Here is a 17,510-nt window from a genome sequence, read left to right as displayed (position 1 = left end):
ACTCTGAAGCCCAGAAAGAATTCTAAAGATGCTAAACCGCATAAAGGCCCTGATGAAGGAGGACATGGAAGGCAAAAAGCAAAAACATAAACAAAACCAAAAAACAAACGCAAGATGTCTTAGACTTCTCGCACCGCGTTCGAAAGCTATTTAATACCAATAGGACAGGATTTGCTTTGCTCAGAAGGGTTGCAGTACCATCTCTGGGCAGCAGGTGGCAGCATCTTGGGACCCCTTGTCTGGGATGCTCAACTTGTCTTTTTTCAGGTTTTCCTACCTATTCTTACGTGTTTATCCTTCCATGTGAACTTTAGTATCTGCTTAAGATCTAGAAAAAATGTTTTGGCAGCTTAATTGGAATTGCCTTAGACTTATAAATTTACTGGGGGAGAGGGACACCTGGGTGACTCCGTCAGTTAGGCGTCCGACTTCCCCTCAGGTCACGATCTCACAGTTCGTGGGTTCAAGCCCCGCATGGGGCTCTGTGCTGACAGCTCAGAGCCTGGAGCCTGCTTCAGATTCTGTGTCTCCCTCTCTCTCTGCTCCTCCTCCCCCCCCCCCCCCCCCGCCCCACGCTCTGTCTCTCTCTCTCTCTCTCAAAAATAAACATTAAAAAAATATTTTTATATAAATAAATTTACTTGGGGGGAACCAATTGAACTGTCCCATTGAGTTCTCTTTTCCAAGAGCAAGACAATTCTCCATTTGTCCAAATCCATTTTTGTGTCTTTCAGTATTTTAATGTTCTCCTCATATAAATTTCGAACATTCCTTGTTGAATGCACTGCTCAGTATTTTATCTTCTTTGTTGCTGTCGTAACAAAGCATGTTACAACATGTTATATCCTCTCCCTGGTTATTATTTATGTTTGTGAAGGCTGTGATGTACTGTCCTATTATCTGCACATAGATTATTTGCAAATTCTTCATGCCTCTGACTTATTTTTCTTTCTCAAGTCTTTCGACTGGTGTGTCCGGAGTGAGCCAACACAACAGTTTGCCCCACTTTGGATCCAGATAAATGAGCCTCAGCCTTTATGGTTGGGTAGCCTGAATTTAAATCTGGGAAAGTAGGTTTGGAGGTCCTTGTAGTAGAATACAATGGAAATCAACAGCCCCTTGACCAAACAAATCCCTGATGTAGGAATTTGCCCTGAATATAGATCTCCCGTAATACAAAAATAAATATGCACAAGGTTATTCAACCGCAGCGTTGTTCAAAAGTGCAAAATATTGGGAACTGCTGAGGCACTTAAATGTAAGAGATGTAAACTATGAAGAAAGGTACATCCATGCAACAGAGAACGAGGCAGAAATAAAATGAGGAAGATCTCTGTGGACTGACATGGAGTGGTTTCAAGGGTGTGTGTGTGTGTGTGTGTGTGTATATATATGTGTGTGTTTAATTACTTATTTATTTAAATAATCTCTACACCCAACATGGGGCTCAAACTCAGGACCCTGCAATCAGGAGTCTCATGTTCTTTTGACCAAGCCAGCCAAAGTGCCCCTCTGGGTATATTATTAATTAAAAAAAAAAAAAAACAAAAAACTAAAGACAAAGAGTATTTATAGTATTTATACCTTTTACATAGGAAATAATTAAATAAGAAAGTAATCATGTCTCTGCTTATCTTTGCAGAAAGAAAGTCAAGGAAAAGATACCAAAAACTAGTGAGACTGGTTACCTAAGCGGGGTGTTGGGTAGGAAAAGCTTTCCTTTACCCTTCAGAGGTTCTTCCGGCTGGCCTAAGAATGAAATTGACATGACACAGATTAATGGGGGAAAATCGAATTTAATTTCATACATACGGGAACCCCACATACAGGAGAGGTTCACAGACAGAAAAGTAAAGAGGTGCTTATGCCATTCTGAGCTGAGGAATGGGATGGGAGCCTGGGCTTCACAGGGAAGGAGGACAGTAAGAAAAGCAGTGGTCTCATAACTAGACGATTGCCCTGCCACACAGACGGGTCACGCAGGTAAAATTTATCTCTGGTAGTTCCTCTTATTCTGGGAAAGAACTAATGTAGATTCTTCTAGGTAGTTAAGGGAAGGTCACCGATTTCTCTCCAGCCACAGATCTTTTTTTTTTTTTTTAATTTTTTTTTAATTTTTATTTTCAACGTTTATTTATTTTTGGGACAGAGAAGAGACAGAGCATGAATGGGGGAGCGGCAGAGAGAGAGGGAGACACAGAATCGGAAGCAGGCTCCAGGCTCTGAGCCATCAGCTCAGAGCCCGACGCGGGGCTGGAACTCAGGGACCGCGAGATCGTGACCTGGCTGAGGTCGGACGCTTAACCGACTGCGCCACCCAGGCGCCTCTCTCCAGCCACAGATCTTGACTGCCTTCGGTTCTAAGTAGTCCACAAACAAAGCGGCACATTCTGGAAAGACTTGTTCTAAGCCTCTTGAGGAGTAAATAGGGGGTAAGGGTGTAGAATGGGGTGGGGGAGGGAGTGACACTTCTCCGAGTATACCTTTTGGCATAGTTTTGCCTTGGTACTCTTAACAAAACAAACCCCAACTGAGTAAATTTGAAGATCTAATTGGCTTTACTGGGCAGCCAGGAACTGGGAAGCATCCCATCCAACAAATGGAAAGGAACTCCCAGGAACTAGAGGAAATGAGAAGCAAAGGCAGAAGGCAGTTGGAGGGGAGGGGTGCAGTTTCTAACAAAAGAGCAATTGTCTCAAGCAAAGTTACCTTCTCTCGGAGGGGAAGGGTGGGGATCTATCGCGCAGATCACCTCACTAGCGCTCATCCGGGTAATTAGGGTTAAAGGTCGCAGGTCACATTCCTGGGAGAAGCTAAAACTGCCGTTACATTAGATGTTACCTCTTGGTTTGCGGATGTGGCTTAGCACAAGTGACTCTATTTTGAGCCTGTGGTCTCATTTTTCCTTTAACAGAAGCTTAATACTAAAAAAAAAAATATATTAAAATCAGCAAGACCGGGGTAGAGGGGGGATCCTCACATGGAATACAAAGATAAGTAATTGGAAAAAAAATTGAACCTGTTAAACTATTACTCATAGGGGCGCCTGGGTGGCTCAGTCAGTTAAGCATCTGACTCTTGATCTCAGCTCAGGTCTTGATCTCAGGGTTGTGATTTCCAGTCCTGTAATGGGCTTGAGTATATTATGCTAAGTGAAATAAGTCAGTCAGAGAAAGACAAATACCATATGATTTCACTCCTATGTGGAGTTTAAGAAATAAAACAGATGAACATATGGGGGGGGGGGTGGAGAGAAGAGAGGGAAACAAGCCGTAAGAGATTTTTAATTTTTTTTTTAATGTTTATTTATTTTTGAGAGAGAAAGAGTGAGTGGGCGAAAGGCAGAGAGGGGAGGACACAGAATCCAAGCAGGCTCCAGGCTCTGAACTGAAAGCAGAGAGCCCCACGCGGGGCTCGAACTCACAAACTGCGAGATCATGCCCTGAGCTGAAGTCAAATGCTTAACCGACTGCGCCACCCAGGCGACCCTAGAGACTTTTAAAGATAGAAAACAAGGGGTGCCTGGGTGGCGCAGTCGGTTAAGCGTCCGACTTCAGCCAGGTCACGATCTCGCGGTCCGTGAGTTCGAGCCCCGCGTCGGGCTCTGGGCTGATGGCTCAGAGCCTGGAGCCTGTTTCCGATTCTGTGTCTCCCTCTCTCTCTGCCCCTCCCCCGTTCATGCTCTGTCTCTCTCTGTCCCAAAAATAAATAAACGTTGAAAAAAAAAAATTAAAAAAAAAAAAAAAAGAAAACAAACTGAGGGTCGATGGAGGGAGGTGGGTGGGGGATGGGCTAGAGGGGTGATGGGCATTAAGGGGGGCACTTGTGATAAGCACTGGGTTTGTATGTAAGTGATGAACCACTGAATTCTACTCCTGAAACCTATACTGCCCTGTAGATTAACTATCTAGAATTTAAATAAAAATTTGAAAAGAAACAAAAAGAATAATGCCACCCAGGGATGTAGGGCCTGCTTGGGATTCTCTCTGCCCTTATCCTGCTCGTATGCTCACTCTCTCTCTTTCTCTCAAAATAAATAAACATTAAAAAAAAAAAATACTGGGGCACCTGGGTGGCTCAGTCGGTTGAGTGTCCGACTTCGGCTCAGGTCATGATTTCACAGTTCACGGGTTCGAGCCCCACATCGAGTTCTGTGCTGACAGTTCAGAGCCTGGAGCCTGCTTCGGATTCTGTGTCTCCCTCTCTCTCTGCCCCTCCCTGCTCACACTCTGTCTCTCTCTCTCAAAAATGAATAAACATTAAAAAAACTTTTTTAATGCAATTTCCAAAATGAATAAACAAGAGACTATAAAAATGATCAGACTGATTTGATTAAGAACTAAATGGAATCTTCTATACCCTACAACCCAGCAATTGCACTACTAGGCATTTATCCATGGGATACAGGTGTGCTGTTTCGAAGGGACACATGCACCCCCATGTTTATAGCAGCACCATCGACAATAGCCAAAGTATGGAAAGAGCCCAAATGTCCATCGATGGATGAATGGATAAATAAGATGTGGTATATATACTATGGAGTATTACTCAGCGATCAAAAAGAACGAAATCTTGCCATTGGCAACTACGTGGATGGAACTGGAGGGTATTATGCTAAGTGAAATTAGTCAGAGACAGACAAAAATTATATGACTTCACTCATATGAGGACTTTAAGAGACAAAACAGATGACCGTAAGGGAAGGGAAACAAAAATAATATAAAAACAGGGAGGGGGACAAAAACAGAAGAGACTCATAAATATGGAGAGCAAACTGAGGGTTCTGGGAGGGGTTCTGGGAGGGGGGATGGGCTAGATGGGGGAGGGGCACTAAGGAATCTACTCCTGAAATCATTGTTGCACTATATGCTAACTAATTGGGATGTAAATTTAAAAAAATAAAAAATAAAGAACTAAATGGAATCTTCTAGAAATAAAAAAAAATATGATCATTAGAGAAAATAATTCAACGAATGAGTGAAACAGCAGATTATACACAGTTCACGAGAAGAATTAGGGACGCCTGGCTGGCTCAGTCGGTGGAGTGTGCAACTCTTGATCTTGGGATCATGAGTTCCAGCCCTGCATTGCATGTAGCAATTACTTGGAAAATAAAGTAAAATATTGTTTAAAAAAGAGAATTAGTAAACAGAGATAGACCTAAAGAAATTTTTCAGAGGGGCGCCTGGGTGGCTCAGTCGGTTGAGCGTCTGACTTCGGCTCAGGTCATGATCTCACAGTTCGTGGGTTCGAGACCCGTGTCGGGCTCTGTGCTGACAGCTCGGAGCCTGGAGCCTGCTTCAGATCCTGTGTCTCCCTCTCTCTCTGCCCCTCCCCTGCTCGCGCTGTCTCTGTCTCTCAAAAGTAAATAAATGTAAAAAAAAAAAAAAAAAAGAAATATGCTTAAACAGAGTCCTCTCTTCCCTGCCCCCTAAAAAATAAAGACATAGAGAATTGAATCAAGATAACATTAGGAGAGATAAAGGCTGACAATTCCCAACATGTGACTGAGATATGAATCATCTGTACGGGAAGCACAACGTATACGAGGCAGGATAAATATGAAATCCACCCGAGACACACGGTGGGGAACTACACCACAGGAAAAGACCTTTAAAGTAGCCAGAGAGAAAAACGTAGAACACTGACAAAGGGCCTCTAATGAGATCAGTAGCCAGCTTTTCTCAACAGCAATAACGATAATGGAAGCCAGAAGGCAGTAGAAATCTGTCTTCAAAGTGCTGAGAGAGAACGTCACCTCCGACTGACCGAGTAAAGCCATCAAGAACAGGGTGAACTGGGGGCGCCTGGGTGGCGCAGTCGGTTGAGCGTCTGACTTCAGCCAGGTCACGATCTCGCGGTCCGTGAGTTCGAGCCCCGCGTCGGGCTCTGGGCTGATGGCTCGGAGCCTGGAGCCTGTTTCCGATTCTGTGTCTCCCTCTCTCTCTCTGCCCCTCCCCCGTTCATGCTCTGTCTCTCTCTGTCCCAAAAATAAATAAACGTTGAAAAAAAAAAAAATTAAAAAAGAACAGGGTGAACTGACGGCCTTTTCCCATGTCTCCACACTGAGTTTACCACCAACAGAAATTCACGACAGGGACTTCTAAAGAATGTATTTCTAGAAGAAAGAAGATGGTTCTACCAAAAAGCCTGAAAAGAAGGAAGGGAGAAAGAAACTGGGCCAGAGAAAAATTAGTGACTGTGAGGTGATAGAAAAAGGCCCTTCCAGCCTTCACCCTACGTATGTTTTCATCTGGCTGTTCATTTGGATCCCTTTTTTTTTTTTTTTTTAATGTTTATTTATTTATTTATTTATTTATTTATTTATTTATTTAGAGAGCAGGGGAGGGGCAGAGAGAGGCTCTGGAGCAGGCTCTGCTCTGTCAGCTCAGAGCCCGACGCAGGGCTCGAACCCACGAACCGTGAGATCATGACCTGAGCCAAAATCAGGAGTCTGACAGCCACCCGGGTGGCCCCATCTGTCTGTATTCTTTATCATACCCTGTAATGAACTGATACGTGTGTTTCCCTGAGTTCTGTGAGCTCCCTCAGCAAATTAATCAAACCCGAGGAGTGGGAGGTGTGGGAACCTCAGCTTTACAGCCAATCGACACACAGGGGACAACATTCACTTGCATCCGGCATCTGCCTGGGCGGGGGGCAGTCTCATGGGACTGAGCCCTTAACCCATGGGGTCTGACGCTGCCTCCAGGTAAACAGTGTCAGGATGGAATTAAATGGAAGTGAACTGTAAGCCCCTCAGCTGTGTCACAGAATTGCTTGGCGCAAGGAGAGGCCCCGCCCCCACAGGTCCCGGCCACAAGTGTCAGAAGCGAAGTGTTCTGTGTAACAGTAGAGGAGATGGGGGTAGACTGGGTTCTTCTAATAGAGTCAACGTGAAGGAAAACTTAGACGACCTTGTGAAGATACTACACCGTACGGTAAAATCCACTGAACTGTACTCCTTAGAAGATGCAGCGTCGGGGCGCCTCCATGGGTCAGTCAGTTGAGGGTCCGACCTCCGCTCAGGTCTCATGGTTTATGAGATCGAGCCCTGCATCGGGCTCTGTGCTAATGGCTCAGAGCCTGGAGCTCGCTTTGGATTCTGTGTGTGTGTCTCTCTCTCTACCCCTTGCCTGCTTACACTCTCTCTCTCTCTCAAAAATAAACATTAAAAAAATAAAATAAAAATAAAATAAAATAAAATAAAATAAAATAAAATAAAATGCTTGAGTCCAGGGGCGCCTGGCGGGCTCAGTCAGTAGAGCATGTGGCTCTTGATCTCAGGGTCGTTGAGTTTAAACCCTGGGTGTAGAGATTGCTTAAATAAATAAACTTTAAAAAAAAAAATCTTTCTTTAAAAAAATACAAGATTAACCTACATTCAAGGAGGAAGGGGAAAGAAGGCAAGCAAAAACCATTACCCCTTAGCATTTTCCTCACTACAGCCAAGTGTAAAACTTGTGTGTCCAAGGAACATACAAGCCCACGAGGAAGGGGAAAGAAGGCACAGGAATCTGGGAAAGGTAACAGTCTTGAGCCCACAGCACTGACTCGAATTCTCGGGATAAATCTAACACCTCTAAGCAGAGGTTACTTTGTTATAACTGGTCCCACAATTTTATCCAGGCATTTCTTTCTCGCTATCAAGACGCTCAGCCAGAAATACATTCCAAACTGGCTTTCTTTCTTATTTTTTTCTTTTAAAAATTTGTTAATGTTTATTTATTTATTTATTTATTTATTTATTTATTTATTTTTCAACGTTTATTTATTTTTGGGACAGAGAGAGACAGAGCATGAACGGGGGAGGGGCAGAGAGAGAGGGAGACACAGAACCGGAAACAGGCTCCAGGCTCTGAGCCATCAGCCCAGAGCCCGACGCGGGGCTCGAACTCACGGACCGCGAGATCATGACCTGGCTGAAGTCGGACGCTTAACCGACTGCGCCACCCAGGCACCCCAATGTTTATTTATTTTTGAGAGTGAGACAGAGCACAAGTAGGGGAAGGGCAGAGAGAGAGGGAGACACAGAATCCAAAGCGGGCTCCAGGCTCTGAGCCTTCAGCACAGAGCCCGATGCGAGGCTCAAACTCACGGTGAAATCATGACCTGAGCCGAAGTCGGACGCTTAACCGACTGAGCCACCCAGGCTCCCCTCCAAAACTGGCTTTCTGGAAAGCCTAGCTCTCTCACAAATTTGGAGTAAAATTTTGACGGGAACACACAGTTCCATGAGAGATCTTGTCATACTCAGTAGTTCCCACCCTCTTCCTTGACCTGTTCCAGTTTGGGCCAAGAACCTCAAGTACAAGTTCACACTTCCAAACCCCAAGGCCTCTTCCCACCAGGAGTAAGCTGGGAGGAACACCAAGCCTGGGCCAGGAATGGAGCGGTTGGTTTATCAGTGGGCGGAGCTAGGGTTGGTGCTTTCGAGGTTGGCGCCCGCCATCCGTCATGAATCCCAATTTCCCTCCTTCCCTCGTCTTTCAAGAGTCAACTGATCAGGGGGCCCCTGGGTGGCTCAGGCCAGTGAGCTTCCGACTCTGGATTTCGGCTCAGGTCACCATCCCAGGGTCGTGGGATCAAGCCCAGCGTTGGGCTCCACACTGAGTGTAGCCCCTGCTTAAGATTCTCTCTCTCTCTCTCTCTCTCTCTCTCTCTCTCTCTCTCTTCCCCTCTTTCTCTCTCTCAAATTCAAAAAAGAAGAGAGAGAGAGTGTGTGTGTCACTGATCAGGTACCGTGTTACTAACACCCCTGCCCACGGGCGACATTGTCCCTCCTCTCCCACTTTCCTGGGGCTCGTGTTTCTCTGTCAACACATTTAGGGGATGTAAAAGGCTAAGGGGGAACTCTTAACGCTGCACCCCGTTTTCTGCTTTGTCCACCTCTGTTCCACCCCCTTGCTACAGAGATCAGGAGAGATTAAGAAGCAGGATGGAGGTTCACGTAGGAATGGGGGGGTCTGACGCTTACCTAGGAGAGGACGGTCGGCTCCTGGCGCTTCTCCCCACAGCGGTCCTCACATATCCTGTTGACCTGTATGCAAAGGTTAAAGTCAAACACGTGTGTTCCCAGAAGGAGAAAAGTACACCTTACCGCGCCTAAGGATTTACACTTGTCCACAAAAATCGTGGGCAAGTCGGTTGATACGGAAACATGGCGTTCTCTGGGTCGTCACATCCTGGGCAGACACACTGGGCAACTTCCTACCTGGAAGGCAGGAAACCACAGGCCTCGCGCCAACCCCTTTCACAGACACGCACTCATGCATGCACACACACGCTTCCTCGCGATCTCAAAGCCCATAGCACACCCGGGGTGATGCATGACAGTTTCCACCACCAGCTCATCATAAGCGCAGGAAAAAACATGGTCCTGCACGCCTTTGCACTTCGTGTGGGCACCGCGCTCCGTTCGAATGAAAGACAAACTTGGCAGAGCTGAACCCTTGTCACGGATGGGGAATTTCTCGCCCACGGAGGCAGGCCTACTGATCTAGCACTGCTTTGTGGTTTGGGGGTTTCACCAAACTGCAGTGATGATCAGTATTTCGGAGTTGGGGGCTAACGAAAACAATCACTTGGGGTGATAGGATTTGCCAAGAGATTTGTCAGAAAGGTGTTTGGGGCGAGGGAACAGGTGGGGTTCTGGCTTCGACAAGCAAGAGCGTCAATCGCAGCGCCTGGCGGGATGTAGAGACGCGCACCTCACCTCTCGCTGGGGGTATTTATTATGGACTTGCGAATACACCCCCACAGCCCTCGGGAGCCTCTTTCTCCTGCCTTCCCGTCTCCCAGCCTCCGGGGGCTGGCAACTAGAGAATCCACGTTAGGCTAGCTCTCTCTTCTTTGGGCACAACCTGTTCTCGTGTCGTCGTTGGGAACGTCTTTGTCCCTGGAATTCTGGAGTGTCGCCAGGGGGGAGGTTTCCATGCCTATGTTCGCAGAGGCAATCCCACTTGGGTGTCTGAGAGCCCTTCTAATCTGCAAGCCCAGCCCAGCTCCCTTTCTATCAGATCCGGAAACCCTTTATCATTCACCGGCTAATGTACCTTTCGCTGTCTACTCCGGTGCTATCTCCCCCAGATCTGTCCTCCACCTCTGTCCTCTTTGTTATTCACATCTTTTTTTTTTTTTTTTTGAGAGAGAGAGAGAGAGAGAGAGAGAGAGAGAGAGAGAGAGAGAAACAGCACAAGTGGGGAAGGGGCAGAGAGCGGGAGACAGGATCCGAAGCAGGCTCCAGGCTCTGAGCACAGAGCCCACAGTGGGGCTGGAACTCACCAACCGAGAGATCACAACCCGAGCCAAAGTCAGATGCTTAATGGGCTGAGCCACCCAGGCGCCCCCATATAAAACACATCTTAAAAACGGGGGCGGAGGATTCTGCCCTGTGTTCTAATTATTTGCATTTCAGCAAAGACTAGCATCTTTTTTCAGACTCTAGTGAATTTTTAAATTTATAAATCATGGGTTTTGTGTTTTGTTTTGCTTGGTTTGAATCCCAAGACTTTATTTACTTATTTATTTTTTTCAACGTTTATTTATTTTTTGGGGGACAGAGAGAGACAGAGCATGAATGGGGGAGGGGCAGAGAGAGAGGGAGACACAGAATCGGAAACAGGCTCCAGGCTCTGAGCCATCAGCCCAGAGCCCGACGCGGGGCTCAAACTCACGGACCGCGAGATCGTGACCTGGCTGAAGTCGGAGGCTTAACCGACTGCACCACCCAGGCGCCCCCTTATTTATTTATTTTTAATGTTCTAATAGAATCTCCATGGAAAGCCTCATGTTACCGTGTTACCATTGAGTTAGCCCTCCCACCGGCCCCTCCCTCGCTCTCCTGCCGTGGGTGGTAGCTGTTGAGCTTGACCTTCCTCCCTCTCTGGTTGTGCAATCCTTCTTCCAAATTAGCCGCTCTCTTCGGCTTGCGTGGAGCTCTGTCTTTTCTCAGCGACCAGGCCGGCCATCTAGGGTCTGAGAAGCGAGGCAAGAATGACAGTTTCCACATTTGGGGGCAAGGGGAGAAACGCCAGCACACTACCAGCCCTCTCCTGAAGCCCAGGCAAGAAGCACACAGCTCCCGGGGCCCTCAGTGGGCCATCCCAAAGGCCGAGCCTTATCACACCTGCCTGTGAAGCTGCCTTCCAGGTCTTAAAAAATCCGAAGGCTTAAAAGATGGCCACATATTTGCTCATGATTTTATGGACCAGCCACTGGGGCTGGGGACCAGCTTCCTTCGGCTCTGGCCCTCGGTGACCCACGCAGCTGCGGACATCCAGGGGCTGGACTGGGGCTCCGGTCCACGATGGCCCCTCTCCCCTGTCTGATAGGTCATGCTGGCTCCCGGCTGGGCGTCTCCGTCCTCTTCCTCAAGGAGGCTACGGCCAGCTCCTGGACGTGATTGCAGGGGACTCAAGAGCACATGAACAGAAGCCGCAAGGCCACTAGAGGCCCATTATCAGAAGGCAGATGTCATTTTGGCCACATTCTATTAGCCAAAGAAAGTCACAAGGCCAGGCCAGAGTAAGTCACAAGGCCAGGCCAGAGTCAAGGCGCGGGGAGACAGACGTGCCCTCTCGTTGGGGGGTAGGGGGGAGTGTGTGCATCCCAGGATGGCAGGACCTGGGGCAGCCATCGCCACCAGCGACGTGCCCGCTGACACGGGGTTCGCACGTACAGCGCTGCTCTTACGCCGTCCGGTGCCTGGCGGTATGCGCAGACGCAGGGCTTCCCCGAGAGGGACTCGGTCTTTCTCATGGCCCGGTGTCGGTCCCCAACAGTCTGCACAGGGCGGGAACAGCCCACTTTCGCACGGGGCTTCCTCCGTTCCTCAAACTGCTGCAGGCACAGTTAGCAGGCACAGCCAGCTTTACGAAGTCGGTACTGTCATCGTTCCCGTTACAAATGAAGACACCAAGGCATAAAGCAATGAAGAACTTAAGGCACTTGTCCCAGTCCACACAGCAGAACTGAGATCGTGGCTTTGCGATCCACCCTCTGGAACGTTCTAGGCATCCGGAGGTATTCCCTTCTCTGGCATTTCCCCCTCCCTTCCTTGTCTACTCCGTGGAATTCGGGGGGATAGAGGCCGGAGCTCACATCCCTGCCTCTCTCTCTCTCCCCCAGCTGCCACTCTGAGGCCAGGAGGCGAGGCTTGGCAAGGACATCTGAACCCCGGGGGTTCACTGGGAAAGGAAGCAAGGAAGCGTTTGATTTGTTTCAGGGCTGAGGTGCCAGCTGTCTCCAGGGACCGGCCTCAAAGAGAACTCGCCTGATCTTGTGCTCGGGAAGAAAGCGCACCCCACAGGGGTTCCCAAAGAGGATTCTGCCAGAGGAGACAGGAGGACAGGGCAGGCACGTGCAGTTCTGAGGGACTGACTGAAGCCCACTGGTTCCCACTTCCCTCACCACACACCTTATGTGTACGTACACACACACACACACACACACACACTCCATTTCAGCGTATCTTCCTTTCCTATGCCCAAGCCCTCAGAAGGTTCCCTCCCAACAAATACAGTTAAGTCCAAATAGGTGGTCAAGTTGCTAGGCAGCTGAGACCGTGTCCAAAGCTTGCCCCTGGAATCGTCCATTAGGGCCAACGCCACCGTGGCACTGATGTCAGGTATTAGCAAACACATCAGTGGACTTTACAAATCACATCAGCAGCTAGCTGAGTGAACGGTTGAAAGGGGGTGGCAGGGAAGTGAATTAGAAGCCAACTATCATCCAAATGGCTTTTGGCCACTTGTAGTGGAGGTGGAGAAAGGAGCGGAGATTTGCAAAAATATTTAGCATCAAGGTGGCGAATGAGTTCCATCTGGATTCCAAACTAATTAAAAAACAAAAAGTCGCTGCGAACAGTTTTAAACATGATAGACAGAAAAGTCATGAATCACTATGATCTATCTTGAAATAGTTAATGGGTTAAAATAAATACAACATTGGGGTGCCTGGGTGGCTCAGTCGGTTAAGCGTCCAACTTCGGCTCAGGTCATGATCTCACGGTTCATGAGTTCGAGCCCCACATCAGGCTCTGTGCTGACAGCTCGGAGCCTGGAGCCTGCCTTGGATTCTGTGTCTCCCTCTCTCTCTCCCTCTCTCTCTGCCCCTCCCCCATTCATGCTCTGTCTCTCTCTCTCTCTCTCTCTCAAAAATAAACGTTGAAAGAAATTAAAAAAAAAAAACAATATTATGGCAGCACAATTAAGATGAATGATAAAATCATTTTAAGTTCTGTGATGTTAACGTTTTTGTTTCCTACAGTTACCGAGACCAATTACAATTGTGCAAAATTTTATCAATTGCACTGTGCGATACAAGTGGGCAAATTATCTATTGTCAAAACTAGTTTCTCACTTCTTACAAAATGACATTTATTTTTTTCAAGAAGTTGACATTTTCAAGAGGTTGGAAAAAAAACCCCAACCCTTCCCATTAATAGGTCTATAGAAAATAAATATAAAAAAAGAAACCTTTTAACTCTCGGAAAGCATTAGGCTCTAATTGTTTGAGTCACGAGTGCTAATTCATACTCTGACTGATCCAGAACATCCCGGCTGATGTTTAAAATTTGGTCATCAAATGTGTTTTCTTTTCGCAAGCTCGGTTCTACTCAGCTTCAATTCAGTGCATCAATTTGTCTTTTTATAAATTCTTGAAATACAACTGGGGCAATTTTCATCATGGCTTTTTTTTTTCTTCCATAAAACACTTTAATCATCTGAAAGTGGTTTTGATTGAAATGACAAACCAGCCTCTGATGCATAATTAGAATATCTAATAAATTTTGATTAGAAACTTGCCTGAAATGCATGCCACTTCAGATACCGAAAAATAAAAACTGATTTTAGTAAGAATGTCTTTTTACAAAGATGCTTACACAAGACTGTTTCAGAACACAGAGTACTTGAAGTTTTTAAGTCTTCTTGGTTTTGTGAAGCCATAATCCACGTCGTAAGTGAAAAGTATGTTATACATACTTTTCAAGATTGTTTTAAGTCTATTCATCTTAAGAGAGAGGGAGGAAAGGGCAGAGAGAGAGGGAGAGGGGAAGAGAGCTGAGCACAGAGCCTGATGTGGGACTCGATCCCACGAACCATGAGATCACGACCTGAGCCGAAATCAAAAGTCAGACGCTCGACTGACTGAGCCGCCCAGGCAACCCGACTTTTCAAGATTTTAACTCAACTTAATGATGACCTTATATTTGTAGAAAACAAAATCTAATGAGGTATATTTCACATGTAGACAAAATAAATTAACCGATTTTAGAAAATTTCAAACATACACAAAAGTAGAAAGAATAGTGTAATAAACCCCTATTGCGCAACTCGTATTAACAAAAATTAATGTAGTTATTAACATAATTGTCGACTCACGGCCAATCTTCTTTCACCGGTGCTCTCGTGCCCTCCCCACTTACAGCTCAGACGGGATTATTTTAAGCGAACCCCATACACCATATTGTCCGTCTGTAAATACCTCAGTATGTCTTACTAAGGGGTAAGAACCCTTTAAAATAAGCCCAATACTATGACCGTATCTAAAAACGTTAACAATTTTCCTTAGATCCACCAAACACCCAGTTTGTATTTCATATTTCCCTGATTCGGCAATAGAATTTTAGGGTACCAAATCAACAGTGAAGCCAACGTTAAGTTCAAAACCATTGCAAGATGGAAGACCCAGGCAGACTGAAAGTGAAGGGTGGAAAAACACTTACCACGGAAATGGAAAGGAGAAAAAGAAGTCAGGCTAGCAGTACTTACAGGAAACAAAACAGACTTTAAGACAAAGACTGTAGGGGTAGCCGGGTGGCTCAGTCGGTTAAGCATCCGACTTCGGCTCAGGTCACGATCTCGCGGTTCGTGGGTTCGAGCCCCCCGTCGGGCTCTGTGCTGATGGCTCGGAGCCTGGAGCCTGCTTCAGATTCTGTGTCTCTCTGCCCCTCCCTGCTCACGTTCTGCCTCTGTCTCTCTCTCAAAAATAAATAAACATTTAAAAAAATTTTTTTTAGGGGCGCCTGGGTGGCTCAGTCGGTTAAGCGTCCGACTTCGGCTCAGGTCATGATCTCATGGCTCGTGGGTCTGAGCCCCGCGTTGGGCACTGTGCTGACAGCTCAGAGCCTGGAGTCTGCTTCCGAATTCTGTGTCTCCTCCTCTCTCCGCCCTTCCCACGCTCATGCTCTGTCTCTCTCTGTCTCTCAATAATAAATACACACTAAAAAAAAATTTTTTTTTATTAAAAAAAATAAAGAAAGATTTCAGCATGACGTGAGGGACTCCACAGATCCAGGCTCCAATGAAATGGGTGAAAAGTGTAAAAAGACAACCATTTACAGTAGCTAGAAGTGGTCCTAAGGGTATACACAAATGATAAAATATCTTCAAGAAAAGCCACGAAAATCTGAGAAGGGTGTGTGGTATTTGAGCCCAAACTGCTCCCTCTCTCCCTACCCCCACTCCAGATCGGTGCAGCTGAGAACACAGGGCCCCTCTGCCCTCAGCTCCCTGTCACGGGGCTTTCTTCCAGGGAAGGGCGGGCCATCAGCATCTGTCACCCTGCACCAGCCACCTGTGGCTGAGGCTAAGTTCTGGGCAAGTGTGGCCAAGCGGTGGGGACTCCCTTCTGCTCAGCTCCCACTCACGGAATGGAGACTCTACCTTGAGCGTGATGTCACTGAGGATGCAGAGGGCTTGGCTGTCCCTGTCCTGGCTTATACGGTGATGGTTTCATGCCAGGAGGGGCAAGCTGAGAAGACCTGAGGCCTACTGCCTCCCATCTGTCACATGCTCAACTCCTAAACAAGGGCATCACTCAGAGAGAGATGATCACACCATCGCCCCCCACCCCAGCTCCAGAGCCCCGGCTCAGAGATTTGGCCAGAGACGGAAGCAGGTTATAAACTGCATAGGTCCTGGGGTGCCCGGGTGGCTCAGTCGGTTAAGCGTCCGACCCTTGATCTCACTTCAGGTCTTGAACTCAGCGTCATGAGTTGAAGCCTGCATTGGGCTTGATGCTGGGCAAGGAGCTTACTAAAACAATACAAAAACAAAACAAAACACACACACACACACACACACAACCTCTCAACCATACAGGTCCTAATCTCTTCCCACAGGAACTGGCTTTATTTGCAACAGAGGGCGGAGAAGTTCACGCCTAAGGCAACTGGGAGAAGATTGGTAGATTTCATGAAGCTGTAGGTTCAAGAGGAGGCCAGCTAGTTTGCAGGAGGGAACCAGGGAAGGGGACAGGTGGCAGGAGCCCTCCTCAGTAGGAACACTAACCTCAGAGGAGTGAGGGGTCTGTAGGGCAATTTCTGCCCCAGGGCATTGTTGTCAACCCTACAGCGAGCAATCAGATGGCAATGCATGGAGCTTAAGAGCTGGGTTTGGTCAGGGAAAGAGGTGTAGAGTGCAGCCCAAACGGCCGCCAACCCAGGGTGACATGCCCCAAATCACACCTCCCTACGGGGAAACATCAAAGGTTTAACACTTTAGGGGAACTGGGGGTGGGAGTGGGGGGAGGCTTCCCTAAAATAAGCCAACCAGTCACTAAGCAAGCAAACAACAAACCTGGGATGGAGAATGGGGGTCCAGTACCCAGAGTTGCTACAGTACATTTAAGAAAATTTTTTTAATGTTTATTTTTGAAAGAGAGATAGCGTGCACACGGGGGAGAGGCCAACAGAGAGGGGGACACAGAGTCCGAAGCAGGCTCCAGGCTCCGAGCTGTCAGCCCAGAGCCCGACGCGGGGCGCGAACCCACGAACCGTGAGATCATGACCCGAGCCGGAGTCGGACGCTCAACCGATCGAGCCACCCAGGCGCCCCGCTAACAATATATTGTCTTAAATGTTCCGTTTTTAACAAAAACATAGGAGACAAGCAAAGAAGCAGGAAAGCATGACTCTGCTCTCACTCTGGAAACAGACCGCAGCAGGAAGTGCCTTGTGAGGGTGGCCAGATGTTGGATTTCACCGAGGTGGAAAAGTAACCATGAGGACACGGGTCAAATTCAGAGGCAGATGTAGCAGGGTTAGGATGGAAAGGGTCTGCTCCACCGGGAACGATGAAGGCCTGTGCTGGCCTCAGAGAGGACAGTTTCAGAGGGTAACCAGATGGCAGGGAGACACGGAGATGGCATGGGCCTCCCCTACCCAGCAGGGAGCCGGGAGGCAGCTGGAGGTAACCGAGGAGCGGAAAGCGGCTGGTGTAGACACCCCAGCTGGAGCTAAACGTGTATCGGCTCAGATTGTGCAAGGGTCATAATCTTTCCTGCCTGGACAGAAAAGTCCAGGCTTTTCTGATGTGAGGGGTGGGGGCGCCTGGGTGGCTCGGTCGGTGAAGCGTCTGACTCATGATTTCAGCTCAGGTCATGATCTCACAGTTCGGGATCAAGCCCCACGTCGGGCTCCAGGCTGACAGTGCAGAGCTCGCTCGGGATTCTCTCTCTGTCCCTCCCCCGCTCACGCTCCCTCCCTCTCTCTCAAAATAAAGAAA

This window comes from Leopardus geoffroyi, chromosome E1 (genome assembly GCF_018350155.1).
Source record: "Leopardus geoffroyi isolate Oge1 chromosome E1, O.geoffroyi_Oge1_pat1.0, whole genome shotgun sequence".
NCBI lineage: Eukaryota > Metazoa > Chordata > Mammalia > Carnivora > Felidae > Leopardus > Leopardus geoffroyi.
The sequence above is the reverse complement of the archived record's forward strand: the minus strand, read 5'-3'. Positions refer to the sequence as shown.